This window comes from Oryctolagus cuniculus, chromosome 4 (assembly GCF_964237555.1).
Source record: "Oryctolagus cuniculus chromosome 4, mOryCun1.1, whole genome shotgun sequence".
Taxonomy (NCBI): Eukaryota; Metazoa; Chordata; class Mammalia; order Lagomorpha; family Leporidae; genus Oryctolagus; species Oryctolagus cuniculus.
Genome location: NC_091435.1, coordinates 69,257,422 through 69,280,915, shown reverse-complemented (window position 1 = coordinate 69,280,915; position 23,494 = coordinate 69,257,422). Strand labels below are relative to the sequence as shown.

Below are 23,494 nucleotides of genomic sequence, written 5' to 3'. Positions count from 1 at the left end.
CTCTCACTCTCTCTGAGCACCAAGACGGCCAAGGGTCACATCTCAGCCAAGGCGCCTCGGCTTCTCAGGGCATAGAACCTTACTTCAGCTGCACCTGCTGGCTTCTGCTTCTCTCTGCCCCTAATGCTATGATTCTGGAGTCTTCCGTCTCCACCAGATCTGAACTGGGGACTGCCCACGTTGCATCTCCACCCTGAACCACACTCCTCTGGGGCTGCAGATCACATGGCCCCTCCAGCTGCCCCCATGTCCTCTCTCTCTCCACCAGCCCCCTCAGAACACCTGCCTGGGATGCCCATTCCCCTTCTACAGCTTTATTCCTTTGAGACTCCTTTGAGCCATGGTCTTTGTAAGAGCCATCAGAATCACAAAGGCAAGTATGTGTTTTTTTCTCCAACACAGCACACGTTTCTGGCACAGCCAAAGCCGAGGTTTCTCTTCTGCGCTTTCTGCTGATGTACTGACAGAATGTTAGCAAGGAAGGGCAGGTGCACCACCCCCTTTTGGGCAGGGAGGCATCAGAGTGAGCTCAGGGGGCGACTGGGAGGGGGATGAATCCTCCTGCATCAGGTGCACCTGGCAATATTAACAGTACTTGTGTACATCCAGAAGTGTGACACACACAAAGTGGTCATCGTCCTGGAGCATTTGCCTATCCAGAGACTCTCTCAAAGACTCCCAGACACCACTGAGAAGTCAGGAAGGCAGCTGAGCTCCTCAGCTGAGAAACAGACGCGCTGCCTCTGAGGGCGGAGGGGGGTTGAAGTTCCTGTCCTGGGCTAGGACTTGGGACCTGCCTCCATCTGTCCCTTCTTCAATGTCCTTTGGTTCTTGACTTTAGGCCTGGCTGCTGAGGCAGTGAAGGGGGCCGCATCGGCTCTGCCAACCCACCAGCTCCAAGCCAGACCTAAACCTGCAGCCCCAGCCCCCAAACCCATGCGCAGGATGTCTTCCATTTCCCTTGAGCTTGACTCCCTCTTTCTGCCGCGTGACATCAGCGTCAGACACCTATAGGACTCCCCGACTGCTCTGGGAAAGGACAAGGGGGCATTTTTCAAAAAGGATCTGAAATTTCAAAAATTCTTTCCTGGCAATTGGAAATAATTTCCTGCTGGGGTAGACAGAGAGTGAGACAATCCAGTAAATCCAAAGGCTGTGTTATTTTTGTTTAAAGATTTATTTATTTGAAAGGCAGGCAGAGTTAGGGCGTGTTATTAGCCGAGTGAAATTCATGAAAGCTGCAAAGGACAGGAGCACAGCCGGGTAGGGGTGGGGGCCCTTCCACTGCAGGAACCCGCTCAGCCCCTCGTGTAAGGCCTCTCCTTTACTTCGCCCCTCTTCCCAGGTGAGAAAGCTGAGTTGCAAAGGTTAGGTAACTAACTCGTCCTGAGCTTTTCACCACAGGGCTCTGCACCCAGTGGATGCTCACCAGAGTTGTTAGAAGGGTGAGGTGCAACAGTGAGGAGCTTCAACCCTGACAGCTAGAGGCAAAGTGAATGCCAAAAAGCCAGCCCGGGGGACCCTCTCGCCCTCCAGACGCTTGTTAGCATTCTCCAGTCCACCTTTCCCTGATGAGATAGGGGACAGAACACTGCGAGAGTTCCCAAGGCCAGGATCTGAGGGAACCAGAGATTGGTAACACCTGTTCCTCCCCTGCCCCAAGGAAGGGAGGAAGGGGGAAGGAGGGAGGGGGTGGGGACGATGGAAAATGAACCCAAGTAATGAAGGGCAGAGAGAGCCTGGCAGACAAAGGACAGGAGGGCTGTTTGTGATCTGAGCACAGGGGGCCCACAGAGGTGTTTGTGTTGTAAAACGGACAAAGGTTTTACTGAGCCAGTTCTGCCCAGACCCCCTCCTGCTTAATGAGGCCCGGGCCAAACAATTCCTGTGACTTGTGCACCCTCGATAATTTATAAGGTTCAGAGTGGAAACAGATCCTGCTCCGGCTGCAAGCATCCGGCTTGCAAAAGCCAGGAGGAAAGAGTGCAGCTGGGGAGTGACCAGAGTGGGGGTGGTGAGAGGGAGCAGGTAGCCCAAGGGAAGGAAGGGGTTAACTCATTAACTCATTCACCGCAGCCACAGAGCTGCTTAGGGAAGCCGGACTCTGAAATCTCATTCACCCAAAAGCTATGTAGAGGGAGAGAAAAGCGGGGGTCGATGAGAGGATGGCTGCAGCTGGGGGAACTGAGTTTGCTCCTAGACCAATTTACCTAGTGAGACTGGTGTAGCAAGAGGCTTATTCCAGAAATCGAGGTATCTGAGAAGTTTGTCTAATATTGTTTGGTGCTGTTGCTTTAGAGCCAGCAAGGCTCAAGTGGGAGAAGTTAAAGGGAGTGAAGTTTTGTCCCACTGTGAAAGGAGCAAGGTACAATTTCAGAGCTGGGTGGAGGCAACAGTAAGGCCTGTTATTTTTCTTGGCAATGCAAAGAATGTCTGGGATCCTTCTTATTTTCTTATGTGTTTTCTCAGAAAAAGAGGAAGAAATCAAGACAAAAAAAATCAAAAGCAGAGAGAAGGGAAAATGAATTCTTGCCATGAGTTTCTCGCTGAAGCCTAGGTGCTTGCCATTTCTAAGGATTATCTGGACACCATAAAGAAAATAAAATATGTCGGCGAAGCTTAACTGCTGACACACATGTTCCCCGCTGAAATAATCTCCTCCAAACAGACGTCTCCGAGGCCTTCCAACAACAACAACAACAAACACTCTTCTGGGGTTCAGACCAAGCATGAGAAACTGTAGCCTCAGAGTATTTATTTTTTGAGAAAATTGCAAACAACTGAGAGTTGATCATTGTCAGGAGGAGGCCAGCTCCACCTCGTCCCAAGAGGCCTGGCTGACTAACTGGACCAAGAGCAAGGCAACACCACACGGGGCCACCATGCAGCCCCCTGGATGCCCACACCCACTGCTGCTGCCTCAGACACAGGCCTCCAGCAGCCAGCACGCAAACCACGCCCTCCGGATGTCCAAAGACCCAAAGCAAAGATGAGCTGAGCTGGAGACAGTGACAGCAAGCAAACACCAAGAGGCTTTCTCTTGTCTCACTGCTTGAGTGGGGCTAGCTACATGCAAAGACAAACATCTCTGCCCCACGTTCCTTTTTCTGCAGGTTCTCAATTTTATATGGTAAGAGTCCCATTTCCCACTTGTCACTGAAGGCAGACCAAGGCTGTGCTCCCAGAAGGAGCCATCACAGGGATGGGGCCCAGGTAAGGATCCCCCTCCCACCCGCACTGCCTCAGGAGAGAGGTGGGACTCCCACACGGATCAGGGCCAGTGGGGGAAATCAAGAATTTAATCCTCAGAGGGCTGCAGACTGAGCTCAGACTTAGGAAAGGGAATTAAGAAAAGTTATCAAGACATCTTGTACTCTTTCAGATACACAGAATAACAAAAAAGGTCATTTTGATGGAAAAGTTGTATTTCACCCACAGACCTAACTAAAAGGGAACATCTTAAATTAGGAGGAGCCTCAAAGAAAACACGATAGCTTTGCATGTGTGTTCTGAGTGTTCTACAAGACAAGTTTCCAGGCTCAGTGAATCACGGGGAAGACTGAAGACCACCACCCCAGCCTTCTAATTCCTGCTCCCAGCAAGCTGGTCCTGGGCCTCACGAACCAACTACTCAGAACTGACTTTAGGAGCCAGTGGATTAAGCACCACCTGTGACACGGGCATCCCCTATGAGCACTTGAGTCAGGGCCGTTCTGCTTTGGATCCAGCTCCCTACTGCCGTCCCTGGGAAAACAGCAGATGATGGCCCAAGTACTTGGGCCCCTCCGCCCACGGGGGAGACCAAGATGGAGTTCTGGGCTCCTGGCTTCAGCTTGGCTCAGCCCATCATGAGAGTGAACCAACAGATGGAAGATCTCTCCGTCACTGCCATTCAGCTAAATGAAATTAATTGTTGAAAAAAGAATTGTTTTTGAATGAATTTCAAAATGTTTCTGAATTTACTTATGCGTAAAATATTGCTACCTGCATGATCATCACATGGGATCATTTTCAGCCTTTTACCATCTACGTCCTAATCGAGAACATCCCACTCTTCAATGCACAAACCCCATCCCTTCAATAAAATTTTCTGCAATGATAGAAATATCCAATATATGCACTGTCCAAAATGCTAGGCAGCCAGTAGCCACTAAATACTCGAAATGTGACTATGGAACTGAACACTGAATTTTCCTTAATCTAAATGGCCATATAGGGCAGGTGCTTACCACTTTGGACTAGTACTAGGAACATCTACCCAAGCTCTCTGACGTTAAATATAGGAAAATACCAATGATTTGATGTTGTAAAGTACATGACAGGTTCTGTCCAGCCTCTATGTATATTTTCCCCTTATTCTTTATCCAGATTTTTATATGAGCCTTCTACAAGAAGCATGCTTGTTTTTCCTTACTATTAATATTACTGGGAACGATATTACTGAGCTCTACTACATATAAGACAGCAGGTGGGGCCGGCGCCGAGGTGTAGCGGGCAAAGCAGTTGCCTACATCTCATATAGGTGCTGGTTCAAGTCCTGGTTGCTCCACTTCCGATCCAACTCTCTGCTAATGCTCTTGGGAAAGTAGCAAAAAATGGCCCACATCCTTGAGCCCCTGCATCCACACAGAAGACCTGGATGAAGCTCCTGGCTCCTGGCTTCCACCTGGCCTGGCTCTGGCCATTGTGGCCATTTGGAGAGTGAGCCAGCAGATGGAAGACTTCTCTCTTTCTCTGCCTCTCCCTCTCTGTAATTCTTTCAAATAAATAAATAAACCTTTAAAAACAGTGGGCAAGGTACCAGAAGATAGATTCAGTCCTTTGGGAGCTTAAAGCAAAACTGGGGACAAAAGCCTGCCACTGCCCACATCCATTAGCTTTTCATTTCCCAGCCTCCACTGCAGTTAGTTCAGGGCCATGGGACTGGTGCTGGCCAATGAGGTGTAAGCAAACATGCCATGTGTCACTTCTAGGCCAAGACGGTTAAGAGTGACCATGTGGCCTCCACCTCTGACCTGGGGGCCACTTGTCACGTTTCAGAAGGCACAGCTGCAAGATGGAAGCAAGGAGCTCGAGATGCAACATGAGAAGAAATCAACCAATGAAATAAACCAATGAAACTCGGGCATCACTCACACGTTAACGACCCCAGCGTTCTTTCAACTGCTCGCCAGTGTGGAAGCAAAGGGGCAGTAGCAATGAAGGCAGAGGGAGGGAGCATTCTCAACTGTGGGCCTTCCAAAGAGGACTTTGGGATCTAGGGTTGGGATGCAAACTGGGCTTTTTGGGGGACAGGCACATACATAAGGAAAACGAGGACACGGCTAGAAAGGGAGCCCAGGTAGGAAACAAGTCTCTCATCACAGGGTGCTGCATGGCGCACACGGCTGTCACCTGCAGCCGGCGGTCTCCGAACCTTGCTAATCTTAATCCTTTACCAGGAAAACAGTCTGGGCAAACATTCCTAATACAGGCATATTTACTCATTTATAAACCAAACACACGTATTGCAGAAGTACAATTTTAAAAAGAGTAGCTGAAAGTGAAACCACATTTTAACAACTCCTTAATCCTAATGCCTTATAACATCATGGAGTGATGTCTTAGACGGACGATCGCTAATGACAAGGCTATAATCTCTGTGCGTCTCCAGGACTTAATTATCGTGTGGACTTCTCCAGACGTGATTCCATTATCACCGGGTTTCCTTCCTGACCGGACCTGGGAAAGGTCACTGTGTTGTTTCCCCTGTTTGCCTGTGCCTGGATTATCAGCATTCTCTTCAACCCACACTTGCTTTGCAGCAATCTCTTTAAGCCACTTGTTCTTTTGTGAGAGTTAACTTAGTTAAAACTAAATAATATAATCTGCAAATCCACTTAAGGGAGAACAGGAAAGCTGGGGAGTGAATGAAGGAGCACTGAGGTCCCACTGCCAAGTGGGCAGCAGGGTGGAGCAGCCCTGGATCCCGCTGTGACACGTGACAGCCCTGTCAATGCCTCTGGTAAACATCTTGCCTTCCCATCCCTCTCTCAGACAGAAACAAACATGAAGGGCATCTCTCATGCCACCAGCGCTCCTGGGAGCAGCTGACATCACCCCCAGGAAGCCCGGCGCCAGCGCTGGAGACTACTCTACTGGACAGATGGAAGGGGACAGAGTGGGACAGTGAGTCTGGGCCAAGCTGTGGCGGACCAGGGAAGAGTTTGAAGCTAACACCACAGGTAGAGGAGCACTATGGGATAGAGTCAGGTGGCATTCGGGGGAGATTAGCAAAACCTTGCTTGCTGCACGCAACCCAAAATTTATAACTCCACTCCAGCAAGGGGGATACCCTCGCCAGCAAGGCAAGGGGGTGGAAAAGGGTCTGGGGAACTCTTGCCCCCCCAAACACCCCCCAGCCCCGCCCTCTGCTTCCTAAGTAAAGGGCCGGTCTTATCTCTCTCGGTCTTATCTCTCTCGACTTGCCCAGCACGTGGAATGCTCTCCCACCTCCAGCACCGAAGGAAAAACTTCCTAGGGAGTCTCACTTCTTTGTCACACGTACTCCTTCCCGAAAATGGCCTCATTTCCTTGCAGAGTTGTGTTTTTTTTAATCTACCCAGGGAGGGGAGGGGAGGAGGAGGTGGCCCTTTTTTGCTAAACTGGAAAGAGAGAAAAGGAAAACCACTTCCTTTCTTCTACACTCCCTTCTCAATCCCCCAGCCCTATTCCATATAAATTCAATTTGACAACCCTGCTAATTGGATAAACGCAGCCCCTACACTCCTAGAAGGCCTGTCCCTTTTCTTTCTCTCTCTTTTTTTTTTTTTTGGTTGGGGGGGTTTGTTTTTGGAGGGCTCCAAACAGGGTGATTGTGCTGTTCTTTAACACGAATTCCATCTGCTTTATTTCTCTCTCTCTCTCTCCATTCAGAGCTCCTCCTGAATATTTATGAAGGTTCCCTCTGGGCCCATCCCCTTCCTCCTTCAACCTCCCTCTCCCCACCGGGCCCCAGCCTCCCCTCCCTTCTCTCGGAGCTGGGACAAAAACCTTCCAAATGGCCCCCCCTCCTCGCTTTAGATAAACACAGGCAGTGTCAAGTGTGAGGGCTGGGGGAGGCGGGGAGAGGGTCCGACTGCCAGTCAAGCCCCGGGCCTTCAATGGGGCCAGGGGCCTGCCCTAATCTGCTGCATGCTTGCCATATGGGGGCTGTGTTACCCCGGGAGACACTAACAGGCAGAACGGGGCTTAATAGAGTCCATATTCATTGTGATGCACTGAGATAGCTCAAGGCACGGCTGCCCCTGCGGGCTGCTCTCAGTCTTCTAATTCCCCACTTTCTGTTTTTCTTCCCTTTTTCTCTCTCTCTTCCTTTCAAAAGGAGCTGGTCCAGAGAGGCTGGATCTGGCGGTTAGGAGGTAGACGCAGTGATGGTGGTGTTAGGGGGTCACTTGGAGTGGGGTGAGAAGCGCCTACACTGGGCCAGGAGCTCGTGGAGTTGTGTGTGCAAACGTGTGCAGGCTTGCTTCCGGGCACAGGTGGGAGACAGTGTGTGGTGGTGCTGCAGGCTCTAGGAGCACTCACCCGGGGGCTCTGGCGACAGGAACCTTCCTATGTGTTCAACCACCACTACCCAGGTACTGCCAGCACTCTCTCTCCCAATCCTTGCCCTACCTGCTTCATATCCCACCGGGGTGTGTGTGTGTGTGTGTGTGTGTGTGTGTGTGAAGGGGGAAGGGAGGGTGCTGTTACAGGCCTGGAGCACAGTCCCTTAGAACAGTCACAGGTGCGGCACTGAGAGGAAACCACTTGGGAAATAAATCCCTGGGAGGCAAGAGACCTACCAGCCTGCAGGCCCGCCTCTCTTCTGGCTGTGCAGGAAGTGAGAGGCCTGGGGTCCTGGTTGCACTTATGGGAGCTGTCCTGAGTGACCTCCCTGCGGCCAGGGGCAGTCTCCCTCCAGGGCCCAGATGGGATGGAGGGGTAGGGAACATGGAAAAAGAACCCAGTACACTGCTCTCAACTTTGTGGAAAAACTAAAGATTCATAATCAAGATACAGCAGAATTCCCCCAAGGATAATCAGCTTCATGAGCTGTGAGACATAAAGTGGTTTGTTCTGTGACTTAAAAAAAAATCACAATTTTATCAAGAGAGAAAATAGAAGCAAACGACAGGACTTTTCAAAAACTCTCCTATAGTCAAAGCTTGAATCCTATGGTATCTGGCACACAGGAGGTGGTCAGTAAGTAGGTTCTGAATGAAGGAACACTTGTTTCTACGGTTCTCTTGCTGGTAAAGAACCTGAAATGCTATCTGACAGCCATAGCTGGGGCTGAAATGAGTGAGAATGGCTCTGGTAGAAGCAAAATGCTCCTACTACAGGTGCATCAGCACCACTCCCCAGTGCTGCCAGATAGGCTGAGTCAGATAAAGCTGCCAGAACCAAGGCAGATCCTGGCGCCTGCCTTCCAAACTCGACCTACCTCTCTTCCTTATTCTTTTTTTTCTTTTCTACTTCCCTTCCTTATTCTTTTTTTTTCTTTTGACAGGCAGATTTAGACAGTGAGAGAGAAAGACAGACAGAAAGGTCTTCCTTCCATTGGTTCACCCCCCAAATGGCCTCTGCGGCCGGAGCTGCGCCGATCCAAAGCCAGGAGCCAGGTGCTTCCTCCTGGTCTCCCATGCAGGTGCAGGGGCCCAAGCACTTGGGCCATCCTCCACTGCCCTCCCGGGCCACAGCAGAGAGCTGGACTGGAAGAGGAGCAACCGGGAATAGAACCCAGCGCCCATATGGGATGCCGGCGCCACAGGCAGAGGATTAACCAAGTGAGCCACGGCGCCGGCCCCCTTTCCTTATTCTTTAGCCATCTTGAAATACTTCAGGAATCGGTGGCTTCCCAGCTCAACCCTGAGGTCCTCCAGCCCAACAATCCTGCAGAGAATGACACCCTGGAGACGTCAAGGGCCAGGCACAATTTCCATTCCAGGCTCTGAAATCTAAACAACATGTGGCTACCTGAAATGCTGTGCAGAAGCCAGCCTCAGCCAGTCTGTTGGCTCCAGTGTCCACTCCCGGAGGACCCCTGACCCGGTCACAGTAGGTGCAGACACACACAACTGAGCAGAGGCTTGACGGGCTTTGCGAGCACATCCCGTCCCTGCAGGAGAAGCCTGTCCCTGCTCTCACTTTTTTCTATGCAGTCCTCCTCTGGGCCATTTCGACCCAGCACAATGCCTGTGTTACAGAGAGGTTCAGAGAGGGAGATGGGGCATGTGGAGCCCTCAGGGAGCACCGCGAAGCCTCAGGGAGCACCACAGAGCAGCTTCAGCTCTTCCCAGCCTTTCCGATAGGAAGCACAGTGGTCACTGATCTCTCACTCCAGAAATGCCTGGGCTCCAGGTATTCTCTGATCCTGGAGACAAGTGCTTGCCAGCCCTGTGGACTGTGAGCAGAGGGATGGGCAAGTGTCCCTGACAACTCCGTGCAGGAATAAAAGCATGTATGGCACATGGCAGGAGCCCGAATGGCCTTCTAAGGAAAGCAGGGACAGCCGCTCTGGCCTAGACCAAATCTTTGCCTTTCATACCACTGCTTGGAAGACACTCATTAATGTCCTGCTTTTACAAACAAGTGCTCAGACTCGTCTACTCTTCCTGAAAACTAGGAAAAGATTCGCCCCTCTCTCAGCTGCTCAACCTTGAATTTGCCTTCTGCTTCCACCCTGCTGTCTGATCAGTCATAACGGACTCTGACTTTGGCAAGGGCAGTGTAGCCCAACAGAAATATACAAAATAAACTATTATTTACATTTTGATTTATAGTAAGTCATCTAAATATTTATATAAAAGTGCTTCAAAAAGTTCGTGGAAAATGGAATTGAAAGATGTCTGGAGGCTGAGCATTTGGCCTAGTAGTTAAGATGCTGCTTAGGGGGGCTAGCACCGCGGCATAGCGGGTAAAGCTGCCACATGCAGTGTCAGCATCCCACATGGACGCCAGTTCGAGTCCCTACTGCTCCACTTCTGATCCAGCTCTCTGCTATGGCCTGGGAAAGCAGCAGAAGCTGGCCCAAGTCCTTGGGCCCCTGAATCTGCATGGGAGAACTGGAAGAAGCTCTTGGCTCCTGGCTTTGGATCGGCGCAGCTTCAGCCATTGCAGCCATTTAGGGAATGAACCAGCGGATGGAAGACCGACCTCTCTCTCTCTCTCTCTCTCTCTGCCTCTCCTTCTCTTTCTGTGTAACTCTGGCTTTGAAATAAACAAATAAATCTTAAAAAAAAAAAATTATGCTGCTTGGGATGCTCCCATGGGAGCCTGGGACCGCATTTTAAGCTCCTAGCTTAAACCTGGCCAAGCCAGTCACTGTGGGCATCTAGAGGGTGAGCCAGGATAGGAGCTTTCTCTGTATGTTTGTCTATTTCTCTGCCTCTCAAATAATGGTAAATAATAATACTTCAAAGATATTTGAGAGAGGGCACTTAGCCTTACAGTTAAGCCCCACACTGGAGTACCTGGGTTTGATACCTGTCTTTAGCTCCAGCTCCTTGCTCCAGCTTTCTGCCAATGCAAACTCCAGGAAGCAGTAACCAAGTTCCTGCCACTCACATGGGAAACCTGTCCTGGGTTTCTAACTGCTAGCTTTGGTGTGGCCCAATCCTGGTGACTGTGGGCATTTTCAGGGTGATCCAGGGGATGGCAGCTCTATCTCTCTGCTTCTCAAACAAATCAATAATTTTAAAAACATATATATATATGTATATATATATATATATATACACACACACTTCGGTACAAAGAATTTTTGAAATCCAAGATTTTTTTAATACAACCTGTTTTCCATGGCCTTTTTGAAGTACCCTCATATTTATTACACATCCTAGTTTGAACTGTTTATATTTTAAGTATTAATAGCTACACTGGCTAGCGGCTACCGTATGGGACAGCATGGGTCTAGGGTCTTCCTAATGGCTCCTAGGCTCTCTCTTCTCCCCACCTAATCAGACTCTGTACAGTCATCTACCTTCTCTCAAGAATGCCAAGCTTGTATTAAGCCACTACTTGCAATGCTGCCATCCCATATGGATGCAGGTTCTAGCCTCAGCTTCTCCACTTCCATTCCACCTCCTTGCTAATGAGCCTAGGAAAGCAGCAGCAAATGACCCAAGTATTTGGGCTCCTGCACCCATATGTGAGATCCAGAAGAAGCTCCTGGCTTGAGACTAGCCCAATGCTGGCTGTTGTGACCATTTGGGAAATGAACCAGCGAATGGAAGATCTCTTTCTCTCCCTCTAACTCTGTCTTTCAAATAAATAAATAAAGCTTAAAAAAAAAAAAAAAAAGTCCAGTTCAATCAAACTGTATGCATTCATTGAGCAAACACCTCCTCTAGGCCATAATCATAATTCATCTAATTTGATAGCCTCACAATGTGAGGTAGGTATAAGATCAAACTGAGCTTCAGTCTCCATTAAATATCTTATCCAAGGTCACACACAGATGGTGAATCTGAGGCAGGATTTCAGGGAGGCCTGGCTGATTCTAAAACCCTTGGTTAGGGAGTTCGGTATTTGGTGTAGTGGTTAGGAAACCCATGCTCCACATCGGAGAGCCCACATTCAGTTCCTATTTGCTCTAGCTGTTGACTTCCCGCTAGTGCAGACCCTGGGAGACTGTGACAAGGGCTCCAACAATTGGGTTCCTGTTACCCACACAGGAGACCTGCATTGTGTTCTTAGCTCCCCGCTTGGATCCCAGCCCTCATGGGCTTTTGGGAGCAGAGTGAACCAGCAGATGTGAGCTCTCTCTCTGCCCCTCGAATAAATTACAAATAATAAAATAAATTCAAACAAACAAATAAAAATCCTTGGGCTTTTTTCCCCACTTTATCATGTTGGTTTACATAAATTATATAATTGATAGACTATTATGTAGCCATTAAAAATAGTAATTATAAAGATCAAACAGTAACATGAAAAACAAATGTTTAAAAGACGAGAAGAACAATATAGATGCCTTTTTGTAAACAGCAAGTGAGCATTTGGTGACACCTGCAAGGAATCATTTATTTTTTTTAAATTTTAAATGCAGTGAATTTTGAGTGATTTCCCCACCCCTTTGTGTTTTAAGCTATTTTTAAAAAACATAAAAAGCAAACAGACCTACAACTGATAGCTTCCCAGCTGAGTGTGACTGAATGAAGTTCAAAGTCCTCCCAACAGCACTCCAGGGAGTTTGCAAGGGGGCTCCTGTCAGTCTTTCTTGCCCCAGCCCCAAAATCTGGCTAAGCCTTTACTCCCTCTTCCCGCCACCTGAACCACCTTCCCCTTCTCCTTCATTCCACCAATGGAACTCCTACTTATCCTTCAAAACTTGCCTCAAATGTCACTTCCCTCAGGAAGCCTCCTGTGACTCTTCCCTGTTCCAGTTCCTTTAGCACGCTGCACACCCATTTAACACTTTCACAATGATTTAGAGGTTTGGACCACGTGTCTTGTCTGTCACAGAACTCTCACCTCTTCCCCCAACCCTAGACTGTAAACTCCTTGCACACAGAGATGTGTCGCATTCACCTTGGTAGTCCTAGCACCAAGGAAAGCCCTGGCACTTCTTAGGGACTTGGTTAATGTTTGCTGAGTGAAGGGTCTGGATGCAATAGAAACCTGGGGTTGAGAAGGATCGATAATCTGATCCACGACTGTTAACAGTGGGAGAACCAAGGAGACTTTCTGGAGGGAAATGATGGTAACCATGGCCTTTACAGACCACTGTGGGCAGTCCTGGAAGTGTGCTGAACCACTTGTGATGAGAGTCCACGCTCTTTAAGGACAGGGGGCTGTGCCCCTGCAGATCTCAGTTGGCTTGAGGTTCCACTCAGGGCCTTCTTCTGTTCACTTTCTTATCTCTTCTCAAAGATCAGCTAAGCTTGCAGCCGGCCGCAGGCTTCCTGTAGACACAGGGGCTGCAGGAGGTGATGCCACTGTAGCCCTGAGCTTGAGGTCAGGTGAAGGAAGCAGGAAAAGAGGGATGTGGAGGGGAAAAGAGCATGGGGAGAGGATCAGAGATGGGGCTGATATGTGGAGAAGGCAGCTGAGTATCCTGAGTTCCTACAGTATGCCCATGATACAGTGCTGTATCATCCGAACTTGCTTTTTTTTTTTTTTTAAGATTTATTTATTTATTTGAAAGTCAGAGTTACACACAGAGAGAAGGAAAGGCAGAGAGAGACAGAGAGGTCTTCCATCTGCTGGTTCACTCCCCAAATGGCCACAAAGGCCAGAGCTGCGCTGAACCTAAGCCAGGAGCCAGAAACTTCTGGGTCTCCCATGCAGGTGCAGGGGCCCAAGGACTTGGGCCATCTTCTACTGCTTCCCAGGCCATAGCAGAGAGCTGGATCAGAAGTGGAGCAGCTGGGATTTCAACCGGCGCCCATATGGGATGTCAGCACTACAGGCAGCGGCTTTACCTGTTACGCCACAGCCCCAGCCCCCATACTTGCTTTTACTCTCCACCACTCAGGAAGTGTTACTGTCCCTGTTTTGAAACATTAACACAGCCCTTCTTGATGCTCTGCCACTAAAGGACACTGGTGCTCATCTCAACCTTCTATTACAGGCAACACCTTTTTAAGTGACAGTGTCAGAACTCAGCAGGATCAGGAACTGAAACAGCATCAGCCTTGGGTTCAGAGATGAGCTCTATCTCCGCCCTTCATAAAAGGGGACCTAGGGTGCATTACCTAGTCCCTTTGAACCTCAGTTCACTCCTTGTGAAAATGAGAATTATAATAGCTACTTTGAGGAGCTATTAAAAAGTGTTCACAAAATAATGTACAAAAGCTGCCCGGTGGGGCTGCCTGAGATGCCAGTATCTCATATGAACATCTGTTCAAGTCCTGGCTGTTTCACTTCCGATCCAGCTCTCTGCTATGGCCTGGGAAAGCAGTAGAAGATGGTCCAAGTCCTTGGGTCCCTGCACCTGCAGGGGAGACCCAGAAGAGGCTCCTGGCTTCTACCTGGCCCAGCCCTGTTCATTGCAGCCAATTGGGGAATGAACCAGCAGATGGAAGACCTCTCTTTTCTCTCTTTCTCTTTCTCTTTCTCTTTCTCTTTCTCTTTCTCTTTCTCTTTCTCTCTTTCTCTTTCTCTTTCTCTCTCTCTCTCTCTCTCTAACTATGCCTTTCAAATAAACAAGTAAATCTTTTTTTAAAAGTTCAGTAATTATTTTTTGTGGCAAAAAATTAATACAGTCTACATAATGCTTTACAGAACCTCACAACAGCCCCGTTCGACAGAGGATCCATGGAAAATGCTAGCGACATCAAGTCTTTAGCCAGATGTAGTTTCTACAGCCCCAGTCTCCTCCCAATGCTAGTCAACATTTAATATCATTTCAGCGAATCACCTCTTCCCCTCCCACCTGTGCCCTGCCTGCACTCTTGATGATGATAATGACAATAATGACCCTAATTTCTCCGCGGTGTCTCTACTTGTTTGCAGCGAAAGGGGAAAATACTCCTGCCAGACAGGAGGTCATCTGAAACAAGGAGCTATGGAGAAGGTTTTATGGAACGGAAAACACAGCCCCTAAGCACCCCCAGCCCCAGAAGGGAGCTGGTCTCCTACCTCTTACAGTGAATGCAGGAGGCCACAACAGAATCACCTGCTCTTTTTTTACTGACTTGTTTCTAATTACAATCTGTGGCCAGGGCCCTGCCCACACAAATCACATAAACAATAAACTAAATTCCAATCAGTTACTGCAGACGAAATGGGAGTACCTACTTAAATCTTATTTGATGCTCAAAGTTGACAAACAACCACTCTCGCTTTGTCCTGGCCAACCCCAGCTAGTACAGGCTTTTAGGGAATGAACCAATGGACAGAAGATCTCTGTCACTTTGTCTTTCAAATAAATATTTTTTAAAAAAGAGAAGTATATATGAACCAACCAATCCCAGGACCTGAGCAGCAAGTAAGGCAGACCTTAAAAGCGTGAAGTCCCAGCTCTGAGGACAAGTTAAAACAATCCCATTTGGTGGAAGTCAGCGAGTGAATACTCAGAGGAAGGCTGCCCCACCACTGGCTCCCACTGGGAGCGCCCACTGACAGCAGGGGAGAACAGGCAAGGAAGCCAGCCGGTGCTCAGCCTGCAACACACGCGGGGGCCACAGAACACACACTTCCCCAGAATCATCCACTCCAGTAACAAGATCCGGCTCAGAAGTGCAGGAGGGGAATCAGGGACATTCAGCTTAGTGCTGTTCATGCTGAGAAGAGCAGACGGAACCTCTGGTGGGGCCGACACTGCAGTACAGCGGGTTAAGCCTCCACCTTCGGCACCGGCATCCCATGTGGGCACCAGTTCCATTCTCAACTACTCCTCTTCCAACCTGGCTCTCTGCTGATGGCCTGGGAAAGCAGTGGAGGATGACCCAAGTGCTTGGGCCCCTGCACCCATGTGGGAGACCAGGACGAAGTTCCAGCTTCCTGGCTTTGTTCTGGCCCAGCCCTGGCTATTGCAACCATTTGGGGAGTGAACCAGTGGACAGAAGACCTCTCTGTCTCTCTCCCTTTTGCTCTGTAACTCTGCCTTTCAAATAAATAAATCTTTAAAAATGAAAAAAAGATGGCTGGCGCCGCAGCTCAGTAGGCTAATCCTCCACCTTGCAGCGCCAGCACACCGGGTTCTAGTCCCGGTCGGGGCGCCGGGTTCTAGTCCCGGTTGGGGCGCCGGAGTCTGTCCCGGTTGCCCCTCTTCCAGGCCAGCTCTCTGCTATGGCCCGGGAGTGCAGTGGAGGATGGCCCAAGTGCTTGGGCCTTGCACCCCATGGGAGACCAGGAGAAGCACCTGGCTCCTGCCTTCGGATCAGCGTGGTGCGCCGGCCGCAGCGCGCCGGCCATGGTGGCCATTGGAGGGTGAACCAACGGCAAAGGAAGACCTTTCTCTCTGTCTCTGTCTCTCTCACTGTCCACTCTGCCTGTCAAAAAAAAAAAATTAAAAAAAGATAACCTATGGATTTCACTAAGTATAGGCAACAAAATAGAGCTACTAATAAAGACACCAGAGTAGTAAGAAGAGAAATGTGTACGTAGGTTCCTCTGCATGCGTGCACATGGACGTATGCACATGCACACGCGTGCACGCATGCACACACACACACACACACACTCAGGTCCAACTCGGCACAGAGGGCCAGTTCTCCAGGGTAGCCCTTTCCCAAATTACAAAAAAGTTCCATTTGCTTCCCCCGTGTTCACTCCCAAGTCATCCTGGAAGATTTATTAACAATCGGGCAGGGAAAAGGCTTAGGGCTAACAGACGTCTCCCTGCCGGGAACTTCAGCCTCGGATTCAACATCCACACCACCACATCTCCCACTGTGCTGGAGCTTGTGTACCTGTGAGTCTCCCTTCTTAACACACAGTAGGTACTAAGCTGGAAAGCCCTCCTGCCTGGGGTTCGTTTCCAGGCTGAGCCAAGGGCCAAGGGGTCTGGCTCTGATGAGGCCCTGGGGGTGCTGTCGCTGCACGTGAGCGTCTGACATTCTGGCGCCACCTCCGCCTCCGGCAAGTTGACCTGGGAGCCCTCTGGGATTCTGCTTCAGGGAAGACAGAGGGCAAGGCACAGTCTTTCCCACCATCCCATCCAATTCTGGGGTGGATAGGAGTGGGCTTGCAAAAGGAGGAGGTAGAGCCAGAGAGTAGAAAAAGAAGTGGGTGCCTGACGAAACGGGCACCCCTCGAGGGGCGTGTCCTGATCCCCCACTTGGGGAGAGGTGCTCCACCAGCCCGTGCAGGCCCCCCCAGCTCTGCACCTCGCGGAGCCCTTCACACTGTTACTCACGCATGTTCGCCTCACTGCTGGACCACAGACTCCCAGGGCCCACCCTCAGCATCCTCCATAGTCCCAGAACCGTACTCAGCAAACAGCTGCAGTGGCCGGAGACACAGGGGTGAAAGGTCATGCCAGAGGAAGCTGATTCCTGGGTGGGAGAAGCCAGGCATTTAGAGAGCTTTAGAGTTGAACAGACTCGCTCTGACTGCCTGTTAGGCAACCTCATCACCACCACTCCAAGTAAACTGTCACTAGCCATCATTCCCCAAGCCCCTTCCTCCAGGTGATCAAGTAACCAATGGCACCAGGCCCACACCTGCACCCTCCACGTGACTCAGAAACAGGTCTCGGGTTCTGTGACCCGGACTGAGGGCGGAGGAAGCTGCTGCTTCTTGGGTTTGTCTGGGTCAGGGGCTCATTCAAGAAAATGCCAGGCAAAACCAGACAGACAGACACACACACACACACACACACACACGCACCCCTTAACCCCTAGCAGGCTCGTGCCTGCTCACAGGAAACGGAAGCACTCCACTGAAAAGCTGACTGGCCCTAGGGTAACAAAGTTGAATGCTGAAACCAGGCCGAGAAGTTGCCACCCCTCAGTTCGCATCTAACTACAGGGTCACTGGCAATGTCCTTCTGCGACATATCTGCAGCAAGAAATCCTCACCTGTGGGGCCGGCGCTGTGGCGCAGCGGGTTAAGGACTCGGCCTGAAGCACTGGCATCCCATGGGCGCCGGTTCTAGTCCCGGCTGCTCCTCTTCCAATCCAGCTCTCTGCTATGGCCTGGGAAAGCAGTAGGAGAGGACCCAAGTGCTTGGGCCCCTGTACCCATGTGGGAGACTGGGAGGAAGCTCCTGGCTCCTGGCTTCAGATCGGCACAGCTCCAGCCATTGTGGCCATCTGGGGAGTGAACCAGCGGATGGAAGACCTCTCTGCCTCTCCTTCTGTCTCTGTGTAACTCTGACTTTTCAAATAAATAAATATATCTTTAAAAACAACAACAACAACAACAACAACAACCCTGAAACTTAGATAAACATCAATCTGGAAAGCTGAGGCCTGCCCCAGTCCCCCCCACCCACATCAGGCAGTTCCTGCCTTATGCCAGAAGCCCCCCACCCCCAACTCCTGTCAGCCGCCCCCCAACTTCTGCAGCACCCAGTGGTCTTGGTGTGAGGCTGGCACAGGCAGAGTAAACAGGCAGGAGCGAAGTGTGCAGCACTGGAGAAGTGTGATCAGCGGGACGGAGGGGCTGGGCTCACTCCAGGCCCCTGCAGAGCACATCCCCCAGTGTGGACCGCACATCCACGCACATCCATCACGGGAGTGACTCACAGGGTCACCGTGCGCCAGGTGCACAGTGAAAGTCCTTGCGGGCAGACAGCCTGCTCTTTTGCTCATCATTACACCCACATCAAGCACAGCGCTGGGTGCACAGGAGAAACACCCTGAGTATTGATTAAGCCGCAGCCTGGACTGTCTGGCCCGCGTGCCTTCTCATTCCATCTGGCCCTGCCAAGGCAACCTCAGGTGGGACTCAAAAGTCAGTAAATCTATAGCAGACTAGTTTCTAAGTTGATGATTTATTTTTTTTAAGATGTATTTATTTGGAAGGCAGAATTACAGAGAGGCGGAGGCAGAGAGGGAGATCTTCCACCTGCTGGTTCACTTCCCCAAATGGCCACAATGGCCAGAACTGGGCCAATCCAAAGCCAGGAGCCAGGAGCTTCTCGGAGTCTCCCACGCAGGTGCAGGGGCCCAAGGGCCTGTGCATGCAGAGAGCTGGATCAGAAGTGGAGCAGTGGGACTTGAACCAGCGTCCATATGGGATGCCAGCACTTTGTATGGCCTGTGAATGATGTTATAAATATCCAGATGGCTCTTCCTTGGCAGAAAAAAAAAAGATTCCCCACCCCTGGTCATGACATGAACTCATCGATGCTGTTTCCCTGCCTGTCCCACAGAGCTACAGACAGGTGGGAGCTGGCAGACCGCGGTGGAGAGCTACCAGATAGTGATGCATGCCCAGAGCTGTACCAGAAATGACTTAGGGAAACGCCCTTAAGAAGAGCTAATCAGCCTTCTTTACTGCAGTCCTTTTCAGAGCCTTTACTGTGCTGCTCCAGGCATGAGTCACCAGGAGGGAACCAAGGACGCCCCACACTCACGGCCACAGGCTTACACTGCTTTCACCGCAGGCCTGGACTTATCTGAAAGTAACTTTTCCTTTTTTTTCCTCAGAGTACCATTAGTGATGAGAGCTTTGCCAAATACACTTTTAGAAATGAGGGCCTAAGAGGTTCCTGGAGAAGGTCCCAAAAGCAACTTGCAAAACAGTCGGATCCCATTTTTGTAATTAAAAAAAAAAGTTACATATGAGCACGTAAGGTTCAGGAGACACTTGAATTTGAATATCAGTTATCCCTGAAAATTAGAGGATTTGCACTTTTTAAATACTTCAGAGATACATGAAGTAGGTGTGTAATTAATTATAATTATTTACAATTAAAAAGGCAAATTTGACCAAAACAAAGCTATCCAAAAGTATTACCAAGTCATCAGTCACACTGTGTCTCCCCATGGGCTGGGGGCCTCATGTCCTAACAGCCCCTGGGACTATAAAATGTTGCTCTTTACTGTGTTGTCCTATTTGAAGAGCCAGCTACATCCAGTTCCTTTGGCTAATTGTATCATACATATCCCGTTGCTTCCAAACAATGTGGGCAATAGTTTAGAAAAAAATGAGAACATATTCAATAGTTTGTTAACAGCCTTTACGGATCTGAAATCCCTCTGTTCAGTAAGTTATAGAAAATATGCATATCGTTTGAAACTTAATTTGCTGAAATGATCACTTTGAACATTAACATTTGAAGACTACTTTTCCTCCTGCTAAATTATTAATTTTCTACTGATTTTTGATTAGTCAATGTAACTAAAAGTCATTGAGGAGTGGGCATTGTGGCGTCAGCTAAGCCACCACTGGGAATGCCTGCATCCCATACAGGAGTGCCCATTTGAGTCCTGGCTCCTCCATTTCTTTTCCATTCCAGCTTCCTGCTAATGTGTCTGGGAAAGTACAGATGATGGCTCAAGTACTTGGGTCCCTGCCACCCTTCTGGGAGACTCAGATGGAGTTCCAGGCTCCTGGTTTCAGCCTGTCCATCCCCAGCTACTGCGGACATTTGAGAGTGAACCAGTGGGTGGAAGATCTCTCTCTCTCTCTCTCTCTGTCACTCTGCCTTTCAAGTAAGTAAATATTTAAAAAATAAATAAAAGCAGGGGCCAGCATGGTGACATAGCAGGTAAAGCCGCCTCCTGCAACACCGGCATCCCATATGGCCACTGGTTTGTGTCCCAGCTGCTCCACTTCTGATCCAGCTCCCTGCTAATGGCCTGCGAAAAGCAGTGAAGATGATCCAAGTACCTGGACCCCCGTCGCCCATGTAGGAAATGAGAAGAAGCTCCTGGCTCCTGGTTTCAGGCTGGCCCAGCGCTGGCCATTGTGGTCATCTGGGAAGCAAACCAGCAGACAAAGTGTTCTATCTCTATCTCCGTTTCTCTCTGTAAATCTGTCTTTCAAAAGTAAATAAATAAATGTAAAAAATAAAATAAAAGTCACTGAGATCTATTGAATGGGGTACACCAGGTTTTGTCCCATTAAGGCACAAATTTAGAATGAAAGCAAACCATCAATATGAACACAAAACAGAGGAATCTGGTCACTTGTTGAATTAATATATGCAAGACAATGAGTTCATGTATATGCATTATCTTGCCCAACCTCGAAACAACTCCATGAGGTACACAGCATTCTCATCCCCATTTCACAGAGGCAGCATGTGAGGCTCAAGAGTTAAGCAATTTGCTCAAATAAAGGATTCAAAGCCAGGGCTGTCTGCTCCCCTGCCTGCTGGCCTAGGTTTTTTTTAGCTTCAAGAAGATACACAACAGGGCCGGCGCTGTGGCACAGTGGGTTAAAGCTGTGGTCTGCAGTGCCAACATCCCATATGGGCGCCGGTTCACGTCCTGGCTGCTTTACTTCCAGTCCACATCTCTGCTACGGCCTGGGAAAGCAGTAGAAAATGGCCCAAGTCCTTAGGCCCCTGCACCTGCATGGGAGACCTGGAAGAAGTTCCTGGCTCCTGGTTTCGGATCAGCTCAGCCTTGGCCATTGCGGTCATTTGGGGAGTGAACCAGTGGATGGAAGACCCCCCCCCACCTCTTAACTCTGTCTTTCAAATAAATAAAGTAAATCTTAAAAAAAGAAGAAGAAGAAGAAGGTGGTATACAACACAACTATTTCCAAAACCAGAACTGAGAAAGGCAAAAAAGAAAGCACAGTCTGAGCTAGAGTTTCAGGAAGGATGGGTTTGGCAGACTCCCACAATGCACTCTGCGTCCAAACTTCTGAAGATGAGCTGTTCCTGCACTTCGGAGAATTTCCCACACCCACCCAGAGTCGGCCCTGCATGTCTGAGTACCTAACTACCATCCAGAACTCGGTAGCGAGGCTTTGAGTCTGGGATCCAGGTTATATGCACCAGCATGTACTGAGAGGCAATAAAACCCTTCCTATTTCCTAATCTAGCCTCTCTCATCCTCCTTCGGTTCCTACACAGCATTGGTTCTTAGCTCCTCAACCTGCGCTGCACAGGAGAATCACCTGGGGACGCCTGAAACACAGTGGTGCCTGGGCAGCACCTGGGGCTGGAGTTACGGCCTCCAGGCGGGACTGATGAGGCGGCCGACTTTCAGAGCTCCTCCCTGGAAGTCAGGATGCACAGCACTGACTGAGACCACCGTGCGGGGGTGTCTGCTGTGCAGCTGGGGTCATCCGGGTAAAGAACATCTGCCAGATCTGGTGCCAGTTACATCGGATGCAGCGGTCGGCACGAAAGTGTCAAGACGTTCCTTCCTGGGGCCGGCACTGTGGCGTAGTAGGTAAAGCCGCCACCTGCAGTGCTGGCATCGCATATGAGCACCTGTTCAAGTCCTGGCTGCTCCACTTCTGATCCAGCTCTCTGCTGTGGCCTGGGAAAGCAGTAGAAGATGGCACAAGTCTTTGGGCCCCTGCACCCGCGTGGGAGACCAGGAGGAAGCTCCTGGCTCCTGGCTTTGGAGCAGCGCAGCTCTGGCCATTGCAGCCATTTAGGGGGTGAACCAGCAGATGGAAGACTTCTCTCTCTCTCTCTCTGCCTCTCCTTCTCTCTCTGTGTAACTCTGACTTTCAAATAAATAAATAAATCTTTTAAAAAAAAAGACATGGTACACAATTTAAAAAAATAAAAGATGTTTCTTCCTATATTATTTTAAAGAAACTCCTGTGATTTTTTTTTTTTTTTTTTTTTTTTTTTGACAGGCAGAGTGGACAGAGACAGAGAGAAAGGTCTTCCTTTGCCGTTGGTTCAACTCACAATGGCTGCTGCGGCTGGCGCACCGCACTGATCTGAAGGCAGGAGCCAGGTGCTTCTCCTGGTCTCCCATGGGGTGCAGGGCCCAAGGACTTGGGCCATCCTCCACTGCACTCCCGGGCCACAGCAGAGAGCTGGACTGGAAGAGGAGCAACCGGGACAGAATCTGATGCTCTGACCGGGACTAGAACCCGGTGTGCCGGTGCCGCAGGCAGAGGATTAGCCTATTGTGCCGCAGTGCCAGCAACTCTTGTGATTTTTAAAGCTATCATAAACAGCTCATGTTTCTCATTCTATAAATTGAATATCTTAATACATTTTTCAGAAACAAGCCAATTCTGCCCCCTCCCCCCAAAAAAAAGCTTCTCTTAGATTTCCCCAGATATTTGCCAGACTTTTAGATTCCTAGACTATCGGTTTTCTCTCCTTCACACAGAAATAAAGATCCAATAATAGGAGGGCTTTGGGGGTTGAGACATGCAAACAAAGGAGACACTCAAACAGGTGCCTGCACCACAAGTTGCCCTCCCCCTTCCCAAGCTGGGGGTGGGGGACAGCCAGGAAGAGGTCAGCAGGGCAGCGGTGTTCTCCAAGCAGCCCCAACTGTGAGTGTTTGTACTTCAAAGGCAGGGAGCCACCACACAGCAAAGCAGGAACACTCCCAAGGGGCTCAGAGACCCCAAGAAGAAGACATGCTGGTGACTCAGGGGCCCCACACCCACGTGACACCAGACCGGACCAGGGAGCTCCTACTCCATTGGAACTTGCTCTGCTGCTCAACCACACAAGGGGTAGGAGCCCAGTCTCCAGCTTCCGGCCTTCCCAGGGGAGTCTTCAGTTTGGCCCCCACAGGGAGGGGGAGAAAGACCTCCCCATCCCCACCTCAGAGCCCCAGCCTTGCCCCCTAGCCCCAGCCCTCCCACTCCAGGAATGAACCTGCCGCTGCTGCCCAACATATACCCAGGCTGGTTTCATCTCCTTCCAAATCCATTCTGTGTCTTAACTTCTGCCAAGAATAAAAATTAAAACACACACACTGAGAGAGAGAGAGAGAGAGAGAGAGAGAGAGAGAGAGAGAGAGAGAGAGAGAGAGAGATCTGCATGTATAGGAGCGAATTAAACTGAAAAAGACCAGGCAGGGCATTAGGGCATGGGAGGGCCCTGCAGACTCCCCCTCCATCTGTCCTGGGTCTGTCGCCCCTTGCCTGGGGCCTCTGCCTGCTGTACCCCAGGTCAGATCTGCATGTGCCTCCC

The 23,494-nt window shown here is 49.9% G+C and overlaps 1 protein-coding gene and 1 long non-coding RNA gene across 4 annotated transcripts in view; one reads left to right on the top strand and one right to left on the bottom strand.

Annotated features, from left to right (window-relative positions):
- BOC (BOC cell adhesion associated, oncogene regulated) overlaps positions 1-23,494 on the bottom strand; it is a 77,769-nt gene that overhangs the window by 36,817 nt on the left and 17,458 nt on the right. The window lies entirely within an intron of this gene.
- On the top strand, positions 6,034-15,609 carry LOC138849279 (uncharacterized). Its single transcript, XR_011387878.1, has 2 exons — positions 6,034-6,224; positions 14,251-15,609. It is a non-coding gene; the product is annotated as an uncharacterized lncRNA (long non-coding RNA).